Below are 15,654 nucleotides of genomic sequence, written 5' to 3' on the forward strand. Positions count from 1 at the left end.
AGCATAAAATTAAGTTATTTGTCAAAAAAATCAACTTCGTCAGGAAATGACTCAAATAATTATGAAATATAGAAATGCCAAAATGGACTGGAGGGGGGCTTTAAGCATATGCTTAATTTGTGTTACGATTAAGAGGGGGTCCTTGGAAATTCTTCTCCCCTGTAAGGTGAAAATTTGAACACCCCTGCTCTATATGATATCCAAAGCATTAATGTAGCAGTGACTATTTGCTGTGTAAAGATATGGAGGAGTAATGTCTACCTGAGCAGAGAATGAAGTCACTCCCCCTCTGTATGTTGTAATCCGAGCTTCTCCCTGTTGACATGGCCTGTCGTGTATGTTTTTAGGGCATGTTAGTGCATGTGAGTGTGGCCAACTGGCTAGCTCACGGACGCCGCTCTGCACGGCGCTCATAGAGCGGTTACAGCGGATAACGCCGCCCCGACCGACGGCGCAATTGCGGAAGCGTAGCTCCAACTCTCCAGTTCCCCCTCAGGGAAACACTGTTAGCTCTGGCAGCAGTGGTGCCATTGTTGTTAGCGCTGTTAGCACCGTTAACTACGAGCCATCGCCACGTTGAGAGCCGTGCAGAGGCAATAGGAATGCTCCCAATTTTGCATTTAGCATTAAGTGATTGTAGACGTAGATAGAAAACAAAACTAAAATGTATATAGAACTAAACATGGTGGGCAGGGGGAAAATGTTCTACTGTATGTATTCATCCACCATACAGCGGATGGTTAAATGGCCAAGTAAAAATAGTTCCAAAAACACATTGTGTGTCAACATATAGAATCAATAATATCTGTAGATACAGTTTGGTCATATACAAATTCTCCATTAATTCAATGAAACTATAATATAATTCCGCTGCCAGTCGTCTCATGTACAGATTTAAGTGCAAAAAAATCTGTATTTGCTGTGTTATCAAGAAATGGCTCATAAAGCGCTACTGCTCCACATCCTGTAAGCGCCAAAAATAGCCCTGCATCAAAACAACACTAGGGGCTGCACTAGTGTGGGCGTCAGGCTCCAGGTACTGGCGAGAAGATGAGATGGGAACCAGGAAGTCCAGATTGAAGGCTTATCATACAACAAGACACTGCACAGCACTTTATACTCCTTTGAGGAAGGATTTTACAACTCTGCAAAGTGATCATGTCAGCAATAATTTGCTCCTCCGTCTAGACGCTTCTGAGGTAAACAGCAGGATTAGTACGTTGCTACGTAGCACAAGGCTATAGATTCACAGACCATACAACAAAACCGTCTGCATTAACCACAGCACGTCAATCTACAAGAAACATACAGATGACTTGAAGTGTCTGCAAACTGTGTTTTGCAAAGTGACTTTTTAGTATTAAAATTTCGTCCCTGTGATCACACCACGATGAATTTATTGTCAGGCTTGTACACTCTGTGACTGGTGGTCAGGTTCACACTATGTTAGTCTGTCAGTGACAGCAATGCTGGCAGCACTGTCGGCACAATCTGGACACCTCATGTCATTAAAACATGGCTCATTTTCAGAATGCTCCTGCTCAGAATGAACACTATTTGCCCAGAAAGAGTATGAGAACGCTAAATAACAATTTTGGGCATTATTCATATTTGAGTTGACAATGTGAAATGGAGAATTGATAGGCTACTAAAAACGGTGCATATCAGTATTCAGATCTCAGAGGACTTAGGCCTAGTTTGCAGGAAAAATAGTTCTGCTTTCGATCAGTTTACTACGTCTGACCTCCAAAGTTTTTGGTTGCAATTCAAATAATTTTACTCTCAGTTAATTAATATTTGATCTTCATTGTGGCGCTTTTCTTTGCAGTTTAAACAGTTAAGTCTTACAGTTAATTAATATTTATTTGGTTTCAATTAAATATTTGAGATTGCTGCACCAAATGTTTGCGCTAAAATATTCTATATTTGACACTCACAATAAGTCAGAGGCCTGACATCTTCATCAGAAGATGTTATGCGATGGATGTGTATGTTTTATTGGCAGCTATTGAATTTTTATTTGCATATTGACTACTTGTATTTAATTCAACATTGTATTTCATTGTATGGTGTCCCTACTGCAATAAACAGAAGAAGAATTACTTCATTAATCTTTATGAATTAATTAGTTCTCCCAATGACAGCCAAAAACAAAAACCCTCACAAACTCACATTTACACAGAGATGTTCAACACAAAAACATGGTAAACGTGTGTGCATGCATGAATGGCCGCATTATGTGCTGTGGAGAAAACCAAAGATGTAGAGAGAGAGAGAGAGAGAGCAGAAAAGGAGATGGTTTGAGGCACCCATCTGTCAGAGAAAAAGAGGAGAGACGGGCTGAGAGACGGACAGAGTTGTTGAGAGTGAAGGGGGGGGGGGGAATTGACAAAGTGCAAACAGCATGTGGATGTACAGACACGGGCTGTGAGACAGACAAAAAAAAGAGACAGAGGGGGGGAAAGCAACAGAGTACAGAGACAGAGAGGAGAGAGTGAAAGACAGCCAGCCTGAGAGAGTGACACAGTGCAGTCCTGAGAGAGAGAGTGTGTGTGGGTGAATGTGAGAGCAGCGCTAGCTAACTCGTCTGTCAATCTGAATCTTTGATTGACACCTCGGGGTCCGGCGCTCCTCTCTTAGCCCACTGGCTCTTCCTGTCAGGATGTAGGGCACAGGGTCACACACTCACACGCACATAAAACACACACACACACACATAGACAAACGTGTGGAGAGAAGATGACATACCTACTGCAATAGACACACACATCCTGACATGATAGGAAATATGGTGTGCAGGCGGGGTCTAGCAGAGGCGAGGTCTCCTGTGGGATCCACTCTTGCTGACTGGACCTTAACCTTTGACATATGACCTTTGACCTTTACACTGTCAGCATTTTTACTGAACCCATCTTTCACATCAGACTCTGTATATGGGTAGGTGTGTGTGTGTGTGTGTGTGTGTTGTATGAGTTTGTCTGTATATTTATTTTTATACGTTTAGGCACATGCTACAAATCTCTCTCTCTCTCTCTCTCTCTCTTTCTACACAAACACACAAGCAATATCATAAAACCAGTGTATTAACATGCATAAAACTGCATACACATTTTTAAATACTCACACACACATGGCAGTGTCCTTTGATAGAGGAATGATAACAATGTGTCCTCTACAGTATGTCCTGACCTCTCACAGTTACTCACACTCCAGGCTGAATCACTGCATCTGTGTGTGTATGTGTGTGTGTGTCAGAAAACTAGCAGCATTAGTATAACACTGTTAAAAATGCACTTCTATTTCTATTCATGTAAGACAATCTTCTGAATTTCTTAAATATCTCAACTTTGAGGGGGTCGGGGGAGGGGGGTAAAACTAAAATTTACGAAAAAATCTTGGATATTTTCTGAGATTATAAAGTCATACATTTGCGAGAAAAAACTCAGAAATTATCTGAGATCAAAGTCACAAATTATGAGAAAAAAACTCAGAAAAATAGATTTGTCAAGGAACCACATCACTTCACTTTGCAATGCAGGATCAACCTCATCGCACCACAGATGACACCGTTAAACACTGCGGTAATGTGAGCCGCTGAGTGCAACATTTATTAATTGTATTAGTATTTATTTATGTTCATAAAAGAACACAGAATGAACATGGAAGAGAATGTGTATATGTATCTTTCAGGACCTTCGCCTCGCTCAAAGGCCATCCTTACCATAAGAACACTACTTTAGGTGCAACGAAATTCAGACGGCGGTTAAGTTTGTGATTTTAATATCAGAGGATTTCTGAGTTTTTTTCACGCAAATTTATGACTTTATAGTTTCAGAGAATATTCCAGTTTTTATTCTCATAAATCTATGACTTTTTGTCATAAACTTTAATCTTTGAAAATATTCAAGTTTTTTTTCCCGATTTGATCTGGGAAATTCCGAGTTTTTTCTGAGAATAATACCAACCTCCCCCAGCTCCGTAATTCTTATTTTTTTTACCTAGAATCGCCCTAATACGCCGTCATAAATTAAAAATTGAATTCTGAATTTATTGTATATTTGAATATTATTCTCTGTGTCCTTGAAGGTATACTGCAGGGGACAAATGTAATTATTTTTCTTTTCTTTTTTTTTGCATACTGTATGTCTTTCTTACAGTGTGAAAGTCAAGTGAAAACTTTCTGTTATGCATGCATATAATTAACAACATCTATTGAAAGACATGATCAAACCAAAGGGCAAATTTGTGCATATTTAATGAGAGATGGATTCTTTGCATAATATACTGCTAGAATGAAAAAAAAAAAACATGTTTAATCTGAATGTGAATAAGAGCTGATGGTGTTTTCTCTTTAAAACCTGATCTTGGATAAGTTTTACCACAAACATTGACCTTCCCAAAATGTACCCACCAGATTGAGCGGCGCTGACAGTTTCAAAATCACACATATTACACATTTTTTAAATCAATGTAGTTTAACACCTGCACTGGCAGTGATGCGAGGACGACTGATCCGTCCAAGCAGCTTCAGTTAATGGAAGGAGATGTGATGTGTTCTTGCTTTACATGTTGTATCTGTGTAGCTTTTATGTCTTTTTTTAAAATATCACATGCACATACACCCATACACACTAATGAGAGGAAGTGTCCATCTGGCGGTCTTTATGTGTGTGTGTGCAGGTGCGTTTGCGTGTGTGTGCGCGTGTGCACCAGTAGGGGTTTGTGACTAATGGGGTCATTATTGATGCTGAGTCAGGATTACCGCTGATTGCAATGGTTGGATACCGACCTAACGAGTCTACAAATACACACACACACCTCTCACGTGTGCATGCACACACACGCATGCACTCTCTCTCTCTCTCTCTCACACATTTTCATTTCTTTCAGGCTCTCATAGGTGCACTTATGCACATAAACCTCCCACCTCAACTAATAAACTCACTCACAGATATCTCCCGCTCTCAACCTCTCTAGACCTCTTTTGCTCTTACACACACACACACACACGCACACGCACACGCACACACACACACACACACACACACACACACACACACACACTATTCAATATATGCTTTACACACACACATACACACTTTGACACACACACCATGAGCTCGATATAACCAGACAGGTGGCAGGTGTTGTGTTCGGTAACCAGACACTTCCTTATTTTTGACAGTCCTACAAATAATCCTTACACACACACACACACACACACACACCTAAAACACATGCACACTGGTACATACTGTACATTAACATACAGTGTACATGACACATTTACCAAACAGAAAACAGTTTTGGTTAGAAACAGCTGTGAGAAAAACCCACTTCATTAAGTGTGCCCAGGCAGATATCCCTGGCTCAGTGCAGTGAGCTGTGTTCCAGGCATTACATCAGACAAAACTCCTAAAAAGTCCAACTTAAAGAGAACACGTTGACATTATTTTTGACTACAAAAAGGAATGACCAAATGCGATTTCATTCCGTCTATAAAGGGAAATTTCCCCAATTTTACATATTAGGGTCAGAGTCACCTGCAGTAATCGGCTCTAGCAGAGCTTTGTCAAGTTAGAGAAAACAACCCTGATGATGTCATGCAGGTGTGGTCTAACAAAAAGATGCTATTTGTTACACTAATAGCAGATGTAGGATTCAGTGTTTTTGGTGCTTGCTTTAGATCTTCATCCTCTGTGGCTTCAATTTGGACCATTCTTGTTTTTAGCCATGCCAGCGTCATGTCTCCAGAAAGGACAATTTTGTCGATCCACCACTTTGATCAAGGCTGAAATATCAACAACTATTAAGGCTGTTACACTACGGCAGCGCTTTTATGTGCGATTAATTCGCACATCAATGTCTTTTTTAGACACGAATATTACGCGGCAAAAAAAGCTAATAATTTTTTTTCCGACGAAGACGATTTATTGCCTTTTCGCACCACAAAATAGGCATCAACCAATCACGTTGTGTGGAAACAGTTGTGTTGCGCCTATATTTATGGAACAAGAAAACGGTCCGAACCAAGATGGCAAACTACCTTTACTCCTCCTCCTTACCTTTCACAATAAAAGCCCTAGACATATTGACATTTCCGTGTCGTTTAATCGTCATACCCCTGGCGCGTAAAGGCCTGTAGATGGATTGACATGGAATTGTAGACAGATATTCCCCAGAGGATGAATCCTGCTGACTTTGGAGAATCCCTCTCTGTTCCTCTAGCATCATGTCAGGTCAAAGTCTTCACTTATGCTGCAAAATATTTTAACATCTACAAGATGGATTGGTTCACATTTCTGGTACGGACATTCATGGTTCCCAGATGATATCTCCAAAGGACTTTGGCGATCCCCTGACTTTTCTTGGAGCAGGTTTACATGTTGTAATGTTTACCTATTGTTCGCAGTTCGCATCAATGGGTCAGAAATTTTATATGTCCAATACTTTTGTACCTTTGCCTTCGCGCCAGCGACAGCTGTGGCATCATGTTTTCAGGTTGTCTGTCCATCTGTCCGTCCGTCCATTCTTGTGAACGCGATATCTCAGGAAACGTCTAGAGGGAATTTCTTCAAATTTGGCACAAACGCCCACTTTGTCACAAGAATGAGTTGATTAGATTTTGGTGGCCAAAGGTCACTGTGACCTCACAAAACATGTCTTTGGCCATAACTCAAGAATTCATGTGCTAATTATGACAATTTCACTCAAATTTCGAATCGGATAAAATGATGAAGTGATGACATTTTAGACAGACATGAATGTAAACTGCGACTTGACTGGTTGGCTGAGGCATACAACTGCAAGGCGATAATTCTAGTTTACGATGAGCTGCTAGTGTGACTGTAGACTCTGTTAATCTCTCTCTTGTGGGCTTTAAGTGCAATAGTAAACTGCTGAAATGCCCCCCTTTTAACGTGTAAAACAAAAATACCTAATTTTTTTGTTTTTCATTAATTGCAATTTGCCTGGAATCATTAATTTGGACAACACAATTTTGTAACATGATATTATCATATCACAGTTTTCTAACGCTTAACCATTTCTGACCTTTTGCGCTATCTCTGAGGTGTGAGGTGATCATCACTGCTCTCACCTTGGGGAAAACCAAGAGCTCAGCGAGTCCCGGTGATCTAAAGTACCTTCAGATAGGTGATGCAAAGCTTTGAACACAGACTAAATGTCAGCATCGTGATTTCCCTGCCTCAGCATCATGAATAAACAAACATTCACATCAAGACCATCCCCAACATTTAACACCACAATTATTGCTCCCGCGTTTGTACACACATGTGGATGCATCTGGTGTATGTGTATGTGTGTGTATGTGTGGCCGCATTAAGTCCCTCCAAGGGAGTTGCCCTCTCCAGAGTATCACAAACACATACAGTATCTTCTTGAACCTGAGCTGATGATCATATCCATTCTTGGTTCAATAAGTCGTTAGAGTAAACCATATGATTGGCACATGGAACGACGATAAGGATTGGAGCAGCATGTGGGTGTTTGTAATAATAAAATGTTTGGCTCTGGTGGTGTTACAATATGCCTATGTATTTATTCAGCTGTGTGCCATCTTTGTGTGCGTGTGTTTCCGGTTGTTTCCAGGAGTGATGCGCTTTAGCACATGAATTACACACTCAGAAATCTTTATTCTCAATGACAACTCAGCAGTGTAGCCACAGGTTTTAATCATAGACTGTATATAAGAAGTGGACGTAGCCACCGTGACGTCATCCGCTGGTTTGTCGACTATACCGTTTTGAAGCCTTGAGTTTGGAGTTTCGGCCGTCGCCATCTCGGTTTTTTAGAGCATGAAGTGACCATATTTGGACGAGAGGGTGGAGCTGGGGAGGGAAATGTATTGCTACACCTCTCCTGATTGACAGCTCGCAATAGTAGTGACCTGACAATCAAAAGGTAGCCACGCCCTAAAGCATCCCCTGCTTTATTGTCTATTTGTCTCTAAATGGGACCATAATTTACTAAATGAACATCATGCTGTATTGACGAAGACTTGAAACTAGCGATTGAGACCATAAACTCATGTTTACAATGTTTACTGAGGTAATAAATCAAGTGAGAAGTAGGGTCACTTTCTCATAAGCTGTGTCTCAATTTGGATACTTACGTTAGTACACTTCTATGTAGTGCACTGTGCACACTATACTTAATTGAATATAGTGCGTGAATTTGGACGGGGTAGTGCTGTCTCAAATCGCACACAGCTGTTGTGCACTCACCCCACGCTCGGTAGATCAGCTGGTGATAGTCAGCCACGGACAACACGCCGTATCAGCAGTAATTCAATTCAGACGGTGAAAATTAATCCAATAATGTCTTCTATCTGACTACAGTATAGTGGTACTAAGTGAAAAAAATACTAAAAAAAACTTAAATTTGTATAGCTCTGTGTTCGCCGTTTGAATCGCAACCTCTGCAGCCTCCTCACCCGCCATTTTCACAAGTTTGAAATATGTTTCAAGCTCAAGGGGCCCCTCCCCTTCCGCTACATAGCAACGATGGCGACCGTTGAGGGTGAGAAGTGTCCAGCATTCCACACTCAACGTTTTGACCGTTTTGAGTACAACATCCATGTATTTAGAGTGCACTGCATTGTGTCAAACTTCTCAGTGTAGACTTCTATACAATCAGACTTCTTTTTTGCAACCAGAGGAGTCGCCCCCTGCTGGCTATCAAAAAGAATGCAAGTTTATTCACTTCCACATTGGCTTCACTTTTCAGAGCCGGAGGCTACGTCCACTTCTTTTATACAGTCTGGTTTTGATGAAAGCACGAGTGTTATGTCGCATGTGTGTATGCCTGTGAGTGTGTGTGTGTGTGTGTGTGCGTGTGTGTGTGTCCAGCTCTATGTGCAGTGTGACAATGTTCATTGTTCCTGAAAGCTACTCGTTTCTAAATCAAGTCTTTTATGAAGTTCTGCTGCTCTGGGCAGACCATTAACATTTCATGTCGCCCTGGCTCACTCTCTTCCTTACTCCTATGGGCATTAAGCAGAAGTTTCCTTTTTGAATAATCCCTGGCTACTGCAGTCTGCAAAAGCAAACCACAGTGGCCCTGCTGTGTTTATTGAGATCTTTTTTTTGTTTTTTTTGTTTGTTTTTTAGAGTTTAAAAAGTTGACAAACCGCTGTTAAATCTGACCCTGAGCTCAAACTTTTGCACATGAACTTTTAATCCCAGTTTAAATGTTCATTTTGACAAAGTGATTTTCATAATGCCCGTGAAGGAAAAGATTTTTTTTTTAAATAAGAGTAGAGCCGTAGGGGGGGAAATTTTCTCATAAGTTTCATCACTTTGCCAGACTTAATAGTCTCTTTCTCTCGCTATGTCCTCAGTTTCTTAACATTCACCGCTCACTTGTCAGTTCTGAAGCGCAGCTTGCCTTAAGTATCGGGATTCAGCGTGTAAGCTCATCTCATTATCCCCGTTTGTGTGTGGACGCGCCTGTTTGCGTGCGCTTCTTGTATGAGTGTATAACTGACTGTGAGAGTGTGAGTGAGTGATGGGTGTGTAAGCCCCCCTCTCTTGCGCTCTGTTTGAAATAAAGCGACAGATAATCGCAGGGCTCTGGCGAAGCGAGCTCATCTGAGCGCCAATCGATACGGGTGCCATAGCTTCAAAGCAACCCTTCAAAGAGGAGAGAAATAGCCATATGCTCTACGTGCTCCGTGTGTGTGTGTGTGAGACGGATAGAGGGAGGGCGAGAGAGCCAGAGCAAATGTGTGGGGAAAGAGAGAGAGAGAGAGGGAGTGAGAGAACAAAAGGAGGAGAGAGACAGAGTCAGGGAGTCTTTCTGTGCAGATGAAAACAGTTTTCATTTGGTAGCAAACATTCTCATACCACAGTTGACATGCGAAGTGCTTGTGATGCAACTGATGTCGCTATTTAAATTGGACAAAATCATTGTTTCGTTAGCTGGTAATCTCCTGATATTATGGCTCTGTCATCTTTTATTCAGCAAACCGGCAGCAGCTGTGGCCTTTGTTGAGAAAATGGGCTGGGAGGAGAGACACACACACACACACACACTGAGAGAGAGAGAGAGTTTAAAGACCGGGAGATAGTGTGTGTGTGTGGTGTGAGTGAAGCAGAGAATAGACTATACAGTGTCTGTATAGAGACAGTGGGAACTGTGCAGGAAGGAAGGAGTGCGGGGACGTGAGGATGACAGAGTGAGAACAGGAGAAGGAGGTGTACAGAGACGTGTTTCCACGTGAGACTAAGAGAAGGAGAGAGAGAGAGAGAGATCCCCGAAAAACATGCCGTGTTTAGCGGTGCCATCTCACCTTCCGCAAAGTGAAAATGAGAATGTATTTTTGACTCGGCAGTGTAAAAAAAACCTGTCTGCGAGTTTGTGCGTGAGCCCCGAGTGTGTTAGAATAAGTGGCTCTGCGTGCCCACAAACATAATTGTATAAAGTGTGCATGTGTGTGTGTGTGTGTGTGTGTGTGTGCATGTTGTGAGAGAAAGTGCGCGTGCATACTTGTGTGTGCCGGCATGTTTAATTAGCTGAGACGAGCAGGTGTAAAACAGTAATTAATGACACAACTGACTGACTTTCATTATGTCCACATGAGCCTCTCGTGCTGGCTGAGCAAACACACACACACGCAAACATACATTTGAGTCTTTATGTATGCATGTGTTTTAGAGAGAGTAAGTGTGTGCTTTACTACGAAATAGTGGAGCGACGGCGTGTCGAGCGAGTGGACACAATCATCACACACGTCGCTGTTCAGCCACTCAAACACTCATTTAGTTTGCAAATGGACTCATTACTAATGAATCACAAGCTGCTTTAGAGCAGGCTGAGCACACAGTAATGGTTTGGCCATTCTCCAGAACTATACACACACACACACACACACGCACACACACAATCACACTGACAGAGATTGAGAGTGAGTGTCCAAAAGCCCCAATTACCTTCACATCCAATGTAAGAGAACAAGCTAGAGAGCTAATTACAAGTCCCACACATGGAGACGGGAAACATTCAAACACACACACACACACACACTCAAACTCAGGCAGATATAATATGTCACCAGTAATAGCATTCCTCTTGTTTTTGTCCGTGATTGTTAGTGTTTACAACGAGCTCGTTATGAGAAAATACGGCCGTGTCACTGTATTATTACCATAAGTCATGATTACAAGCCCTGAGCCCAACGATCTTTATTAAATCATCAATAAGGCGGTGTAATTGAGTAATTCCATGTTTTAGCCGAATTGATTTACACTTCAGCGCTCTGATGGCGTTGAACGAGATCAAATTATATTAGATGCCTCCAAATGCACCATGTTGTCATCCAGTAAGTGGAATAAATATGTTTTTTATTTATCATTAAAGTGCTATCAATCTTTTTCTCACATGGTGCGTTGCCAAGACATAAATACTGCTGATTCTCTCTCTCTCTATCTCTCTCTGGTGAGTGAGTGAGACGGCAGTGATTGGACAGAGTAATTGGACCTAATGAATATGTCAACTGCCTGTTTCTTTCTCTCTCCATTAAACACAACTGGATTAGATTTACTGTGCTGCTTCGCTAACAACTTAAAGACTCCATCAGTAGGCTACTTTCCACACACACACACACACACAGATTGGCTTAGCTCAGTAGATCAATGGCCTCTTGGTCAATGTCTCCTTCGGGAGGGTAATCTATCTGCTCCTCACTAATGAAACACTCTGATCGCTGCGTGTGTGCGTGTGTGTGTGTGTGAGAGAGAGAGTGTGTGTGGGGGTTTAAATGTCTTTGTGCATTCATGGGTGTCAGATTGTGTCTAGAGTGTATGGATATGGTGTCATGTTGTTTGTTCTTAGGTTAATTAGAGACTTTATCTACCATTTTGTGAACTGTAAGCCGCACATGTACACAGCATAGTTAACTGTGATTGTGTGTTTCGAATGTGCCGTTATGAGAACTTTAAAGAATAATTGCTTTGGCAAATCTCGTGTCAATAACACTGAAATAACATCTTCACCTAAAAGATTCTCTCACAACTACAGAAAAAAACAATGGTACAGTGAAAGTTGGTGGTGACACAGATGTGTAGTGTGTGTCATTTGGCTGCCACTTTTTTTAAAAAACATCTTCAACACTTTCTAATTCTAACACATTGTTTTCTGTCAGCACCTTTTTTCAAAATAGTTACCAAAGTATCTTCATACTTAAGACTAAATTGTCTTTGACAGGTGAGAAATTTGCTGCTGTTCTATCTCTTTGGTGTCGAAATTTTTTTTTTTCTTAAGACCTGTGCTGAAATACTAATACCAAATAAAGTGTGAAGCCCCTGAGAGTGCAACAACCCGGAATGGTCACACAAAGGCAACAAATGAATACATTTCTTTCCCTACAAAAAGCAAAAAAATCAGTCTTGTGCGTCCTTATGGCCTGATGGTTGACCGCAAAGTCCCCATTTCAATGCAGGCCGTGGATCTTTATTGCATGCCATACCCCGCTCCTTCTCTTGCCATGTTTCTTCTCTGTAAATCTACTGTCACCATCGGAAAGTTATGGAAGTTTCCCGGTCCTGTGAGGGACGGCATTTTTTTCCCAACCCCGGCAGATACAGATATTCAATAGGTCATTTTAGCTGTCGCGTCACAACTGGTGCAATCTGTTAGCAGCATTTATTACTGAAACATGTCATAAATCGAAAGAGGAAACTGCGGCCGGCAGTGCAGATGCCGCAAAGCGTGCTAAAATAACAGATTTATTCAAGCAGTCTGCAGATGATAATGAGGGCAAAAACCATTGTGAATATAGTGTGCTTTGTGATATAGTGTAAATACATTGTTCTTTGTGTGAATATGTAGTGTGAATAGAGTCTGCTGGCTCTAATTTAGTTCTGCGTTTAAACACTGTTGACTGTTTTGCAATATCTTGAATAATTCTGATAATAAAAAGCAGGCTATTAAGTCAAATTATGTGTATGCACGCACAAACATGGTATGCCACTATGACCATTGTGATTCAAACAAGATATGAACACTATCACCCCATCCTTAGTCTGGTTATACAGTAAGTCTGGTTGCTCCGTAGCAACCACCTGGAGCTGTAATGTACCACTTCTCTTTATTAGCTTGTTGTAATTACAGTTTTCAGAGTCTTAGATGCAACTTATTGTGTACTCAAGTTCTATATAGAGTCAAATAACAAAATTGTACCTGGATTGTGGTGACCTTTTCAGAAAACCAAGTAGCGAGAGCATTGTTTTTCAAGTGAGCTCAACCTTTACAATATGTCTGACAGCATTTAAGTTATCATCTGCAAATTAAGTTTAAGTTAACTTTCCCCCTGCAGATATATGCAGATACATGGAGCCCCAAAAAGTGACAAAATACTGTATATTAAAAGGCAAATCAGAAATATATCTGTGTTTTTGCAGAACACCAGGGCCCTCAGTGCGCAAGCTGGCCACTTGGCCCCTGGGTGCTTATAGCATGAACTAACCACTAAGGCCACCTAGACCCCTCAGGGCTTACAATGTGAGGCCCATCTGCGTTTAAAGAGTGAGCTGACCACTGGTCCCTGGTGGGGCTTAAAGTGTGATCTGATCACTAGGGCCCCTGAGCCTCTCTGCACTTACAGTATGAGGGTCCCTGGGCCTCTCTGGGCTTAAAGCATGAGCTGCCTGCTGACCTGCAGCTCTTACAATGTGAAGCCCCTCTGTGCGCGTGAGCTGACCACTATGCCTTCCGATAATAATAAGTTCTTCATAGATCTAGCCTCTTCATTTTGCTCTTAAAGTGCACCAAACTGATGCATCTAACTTTAAAATGTACAAAAATGTCTTCCGGGGGAGCATGTCCCTGGACCCCCCCTAGATCCAAGGTCACCCACCATAGTCTCACAAAATCCTGTGGGAAACACTGCTCCCTAAAAGCCCCAACTCACTCTCAGCCATGCCACAGGCAAGTTTAGTTCAGCTGTTGAAAGAGAGTGTTTAATTAAATTAAGAATTATTACAAGAAAATCAACTGTTAAAAAGGCAATTTTTATTAAGGTTCAATAAATGCATGATGTTTCCAAAGTCAATGAGTAATCGTGTTAAATAATTGCGATTATGATCTTTGCCATAGCACCGTAGCTACCTATAGAATGACAAAAGAGAGCTAGAAAGAGTACAAACCCTGACTCCTTTCTCACCTGTGCTCAGCTGGCCAATCACGGCGTGAAGTCGGTGTTGATGTCGGTTTTGGAAAGTAACCAAAATATTGGACACAGCCCCGGCCTAATCTGACATCAAAAAGGTGTATGAGGGGGACGGGCTTTCACAAGCTATTCGACCTTTTGACAAGCACTTCTGATGAGTTTACTGGCAGCTTAAGGGTGTTTGCATCGTCTCTGTCCAAGGCCGCATGTATTGCAGCCAGGGGAGCGTAGCAATGTGAAGTACAGTAGGTCAGCAGTTGGCAAGGGAAGACAGAGAAGAACAAAACCCAACAAACCAGTACTATCTCCCCGTTTCCTGCTCTGCTCTACTGGGGTCTGATAAAGTCTGGAGCTGCAGAGGATAGGAATAAATATTGTACAGGTTCCAGAGAATCAGCAAATCCATGAGGGCTATTTCTAGAATATTTTTTTCTTTGTTTGTTTATTCAAACTCTGCAAGTTCTCTCTTAAACAGCCCCCTCAGAAGCAGATTTGAGAGCAGACTCTTTTATGATTTGTTTATAAATGATGCAACTGTCAAATATACTCAGTGCAGCAGAAACTGCTTCACTTTGCTTCCTCATGCAGATCTGGTCCATATTACCAGTCAAAGCTGTCAAAACCCATCTCAGCTAGACTTAAACATTTACAAAAAATATGATCATGATCATTTTATGCATTTTTACTTTAAAATAGATGAATGATCTCACAGACCGACTGTTATGACAGCCGTGGCTGACGGTATTATATTGTCCGTCTGGTCCATTCTCATGAACGCGATATCACAGAAATGCATGGAGGGAATTTCTTCGGATAAAATGATGAAGTAATGACATTTTGGACAGGCATGGATGTAAACTGCAACTTGACTGGTTGGCAGAAGCATACAGCCGTAAGGCGGTAATTCTAGTGCACCTGATTTGACTGTTATCAGGCCATTAAATAGGCGTAATCAGTCGCTATAAGCACCATAGATGTGGGTTAATAGGGGCCTACTACACCTACTACATTGTAAAAGTGAACGTGAAACTTAAAAGCAACACATTCTAACATGTTGTAAAACTGAATGAAACGTCACATTTTAAACACAAACGAAAAGGCTTCTTTAGGTCAAGGCAAGAAAACTACAAATTCTTTAGGTTTAGACAACAAAACTACAATTTCTTTAGGTTTAGGCAAAAAAAAACGGTTAAGTTTAGGGAAAAACATCATGTTTTGGGTTAAAATAACTATGAACACAAAGACAACTACACATTATTGGTTTCACACGGGATGCGAACTTGGGTCTCCTGGGTGAAAACTCTGCCACCTCCATCCCTGATGGAGTTTCACACTCTCTATACCACAGCACCTGACTGCTGCTTCTGCTCCTGACATAATTACTACTGCCGCTAGAGGGCACTGTCGTCTTCTTTTGTACCTTCTTTTGGTGATCTATCATGTGAATAGATGATAAAGCCTACTAG

At 41.5% G+C, this 15,654-nt stretch overlaps 1 protein-coding gene across 3 annotated transcripts in view; it reads left to right on the forward strand.

Moving 5' to 3' along the window:
• Positions 1-15,654, forward strand: part of ptprdb (protein tyrosine phosphatase receptor type Db) — a 229,609-nt gene that overhangs the window by 72,889 nt on the left and 141,066 nt on the right. The window lies entirely within an intron of this gene.

This window comes from Sebastes fasciatus, chromosome 3 (genome assembly GCF_043250625.1).
Source record: "Sebastes fasciatus isolate fSebFas1 chromosome 3, fSebFas1.pri, whole genome shotgun sequence".
In the NCBI taxonomy this organism is placed as follows: domain Eukaryota; kingdom Metazoa; phylum Chordata; class Actinopteri; order Perciformes; family Sebastidae; genus Sebastes; species Sebastes fasciatus.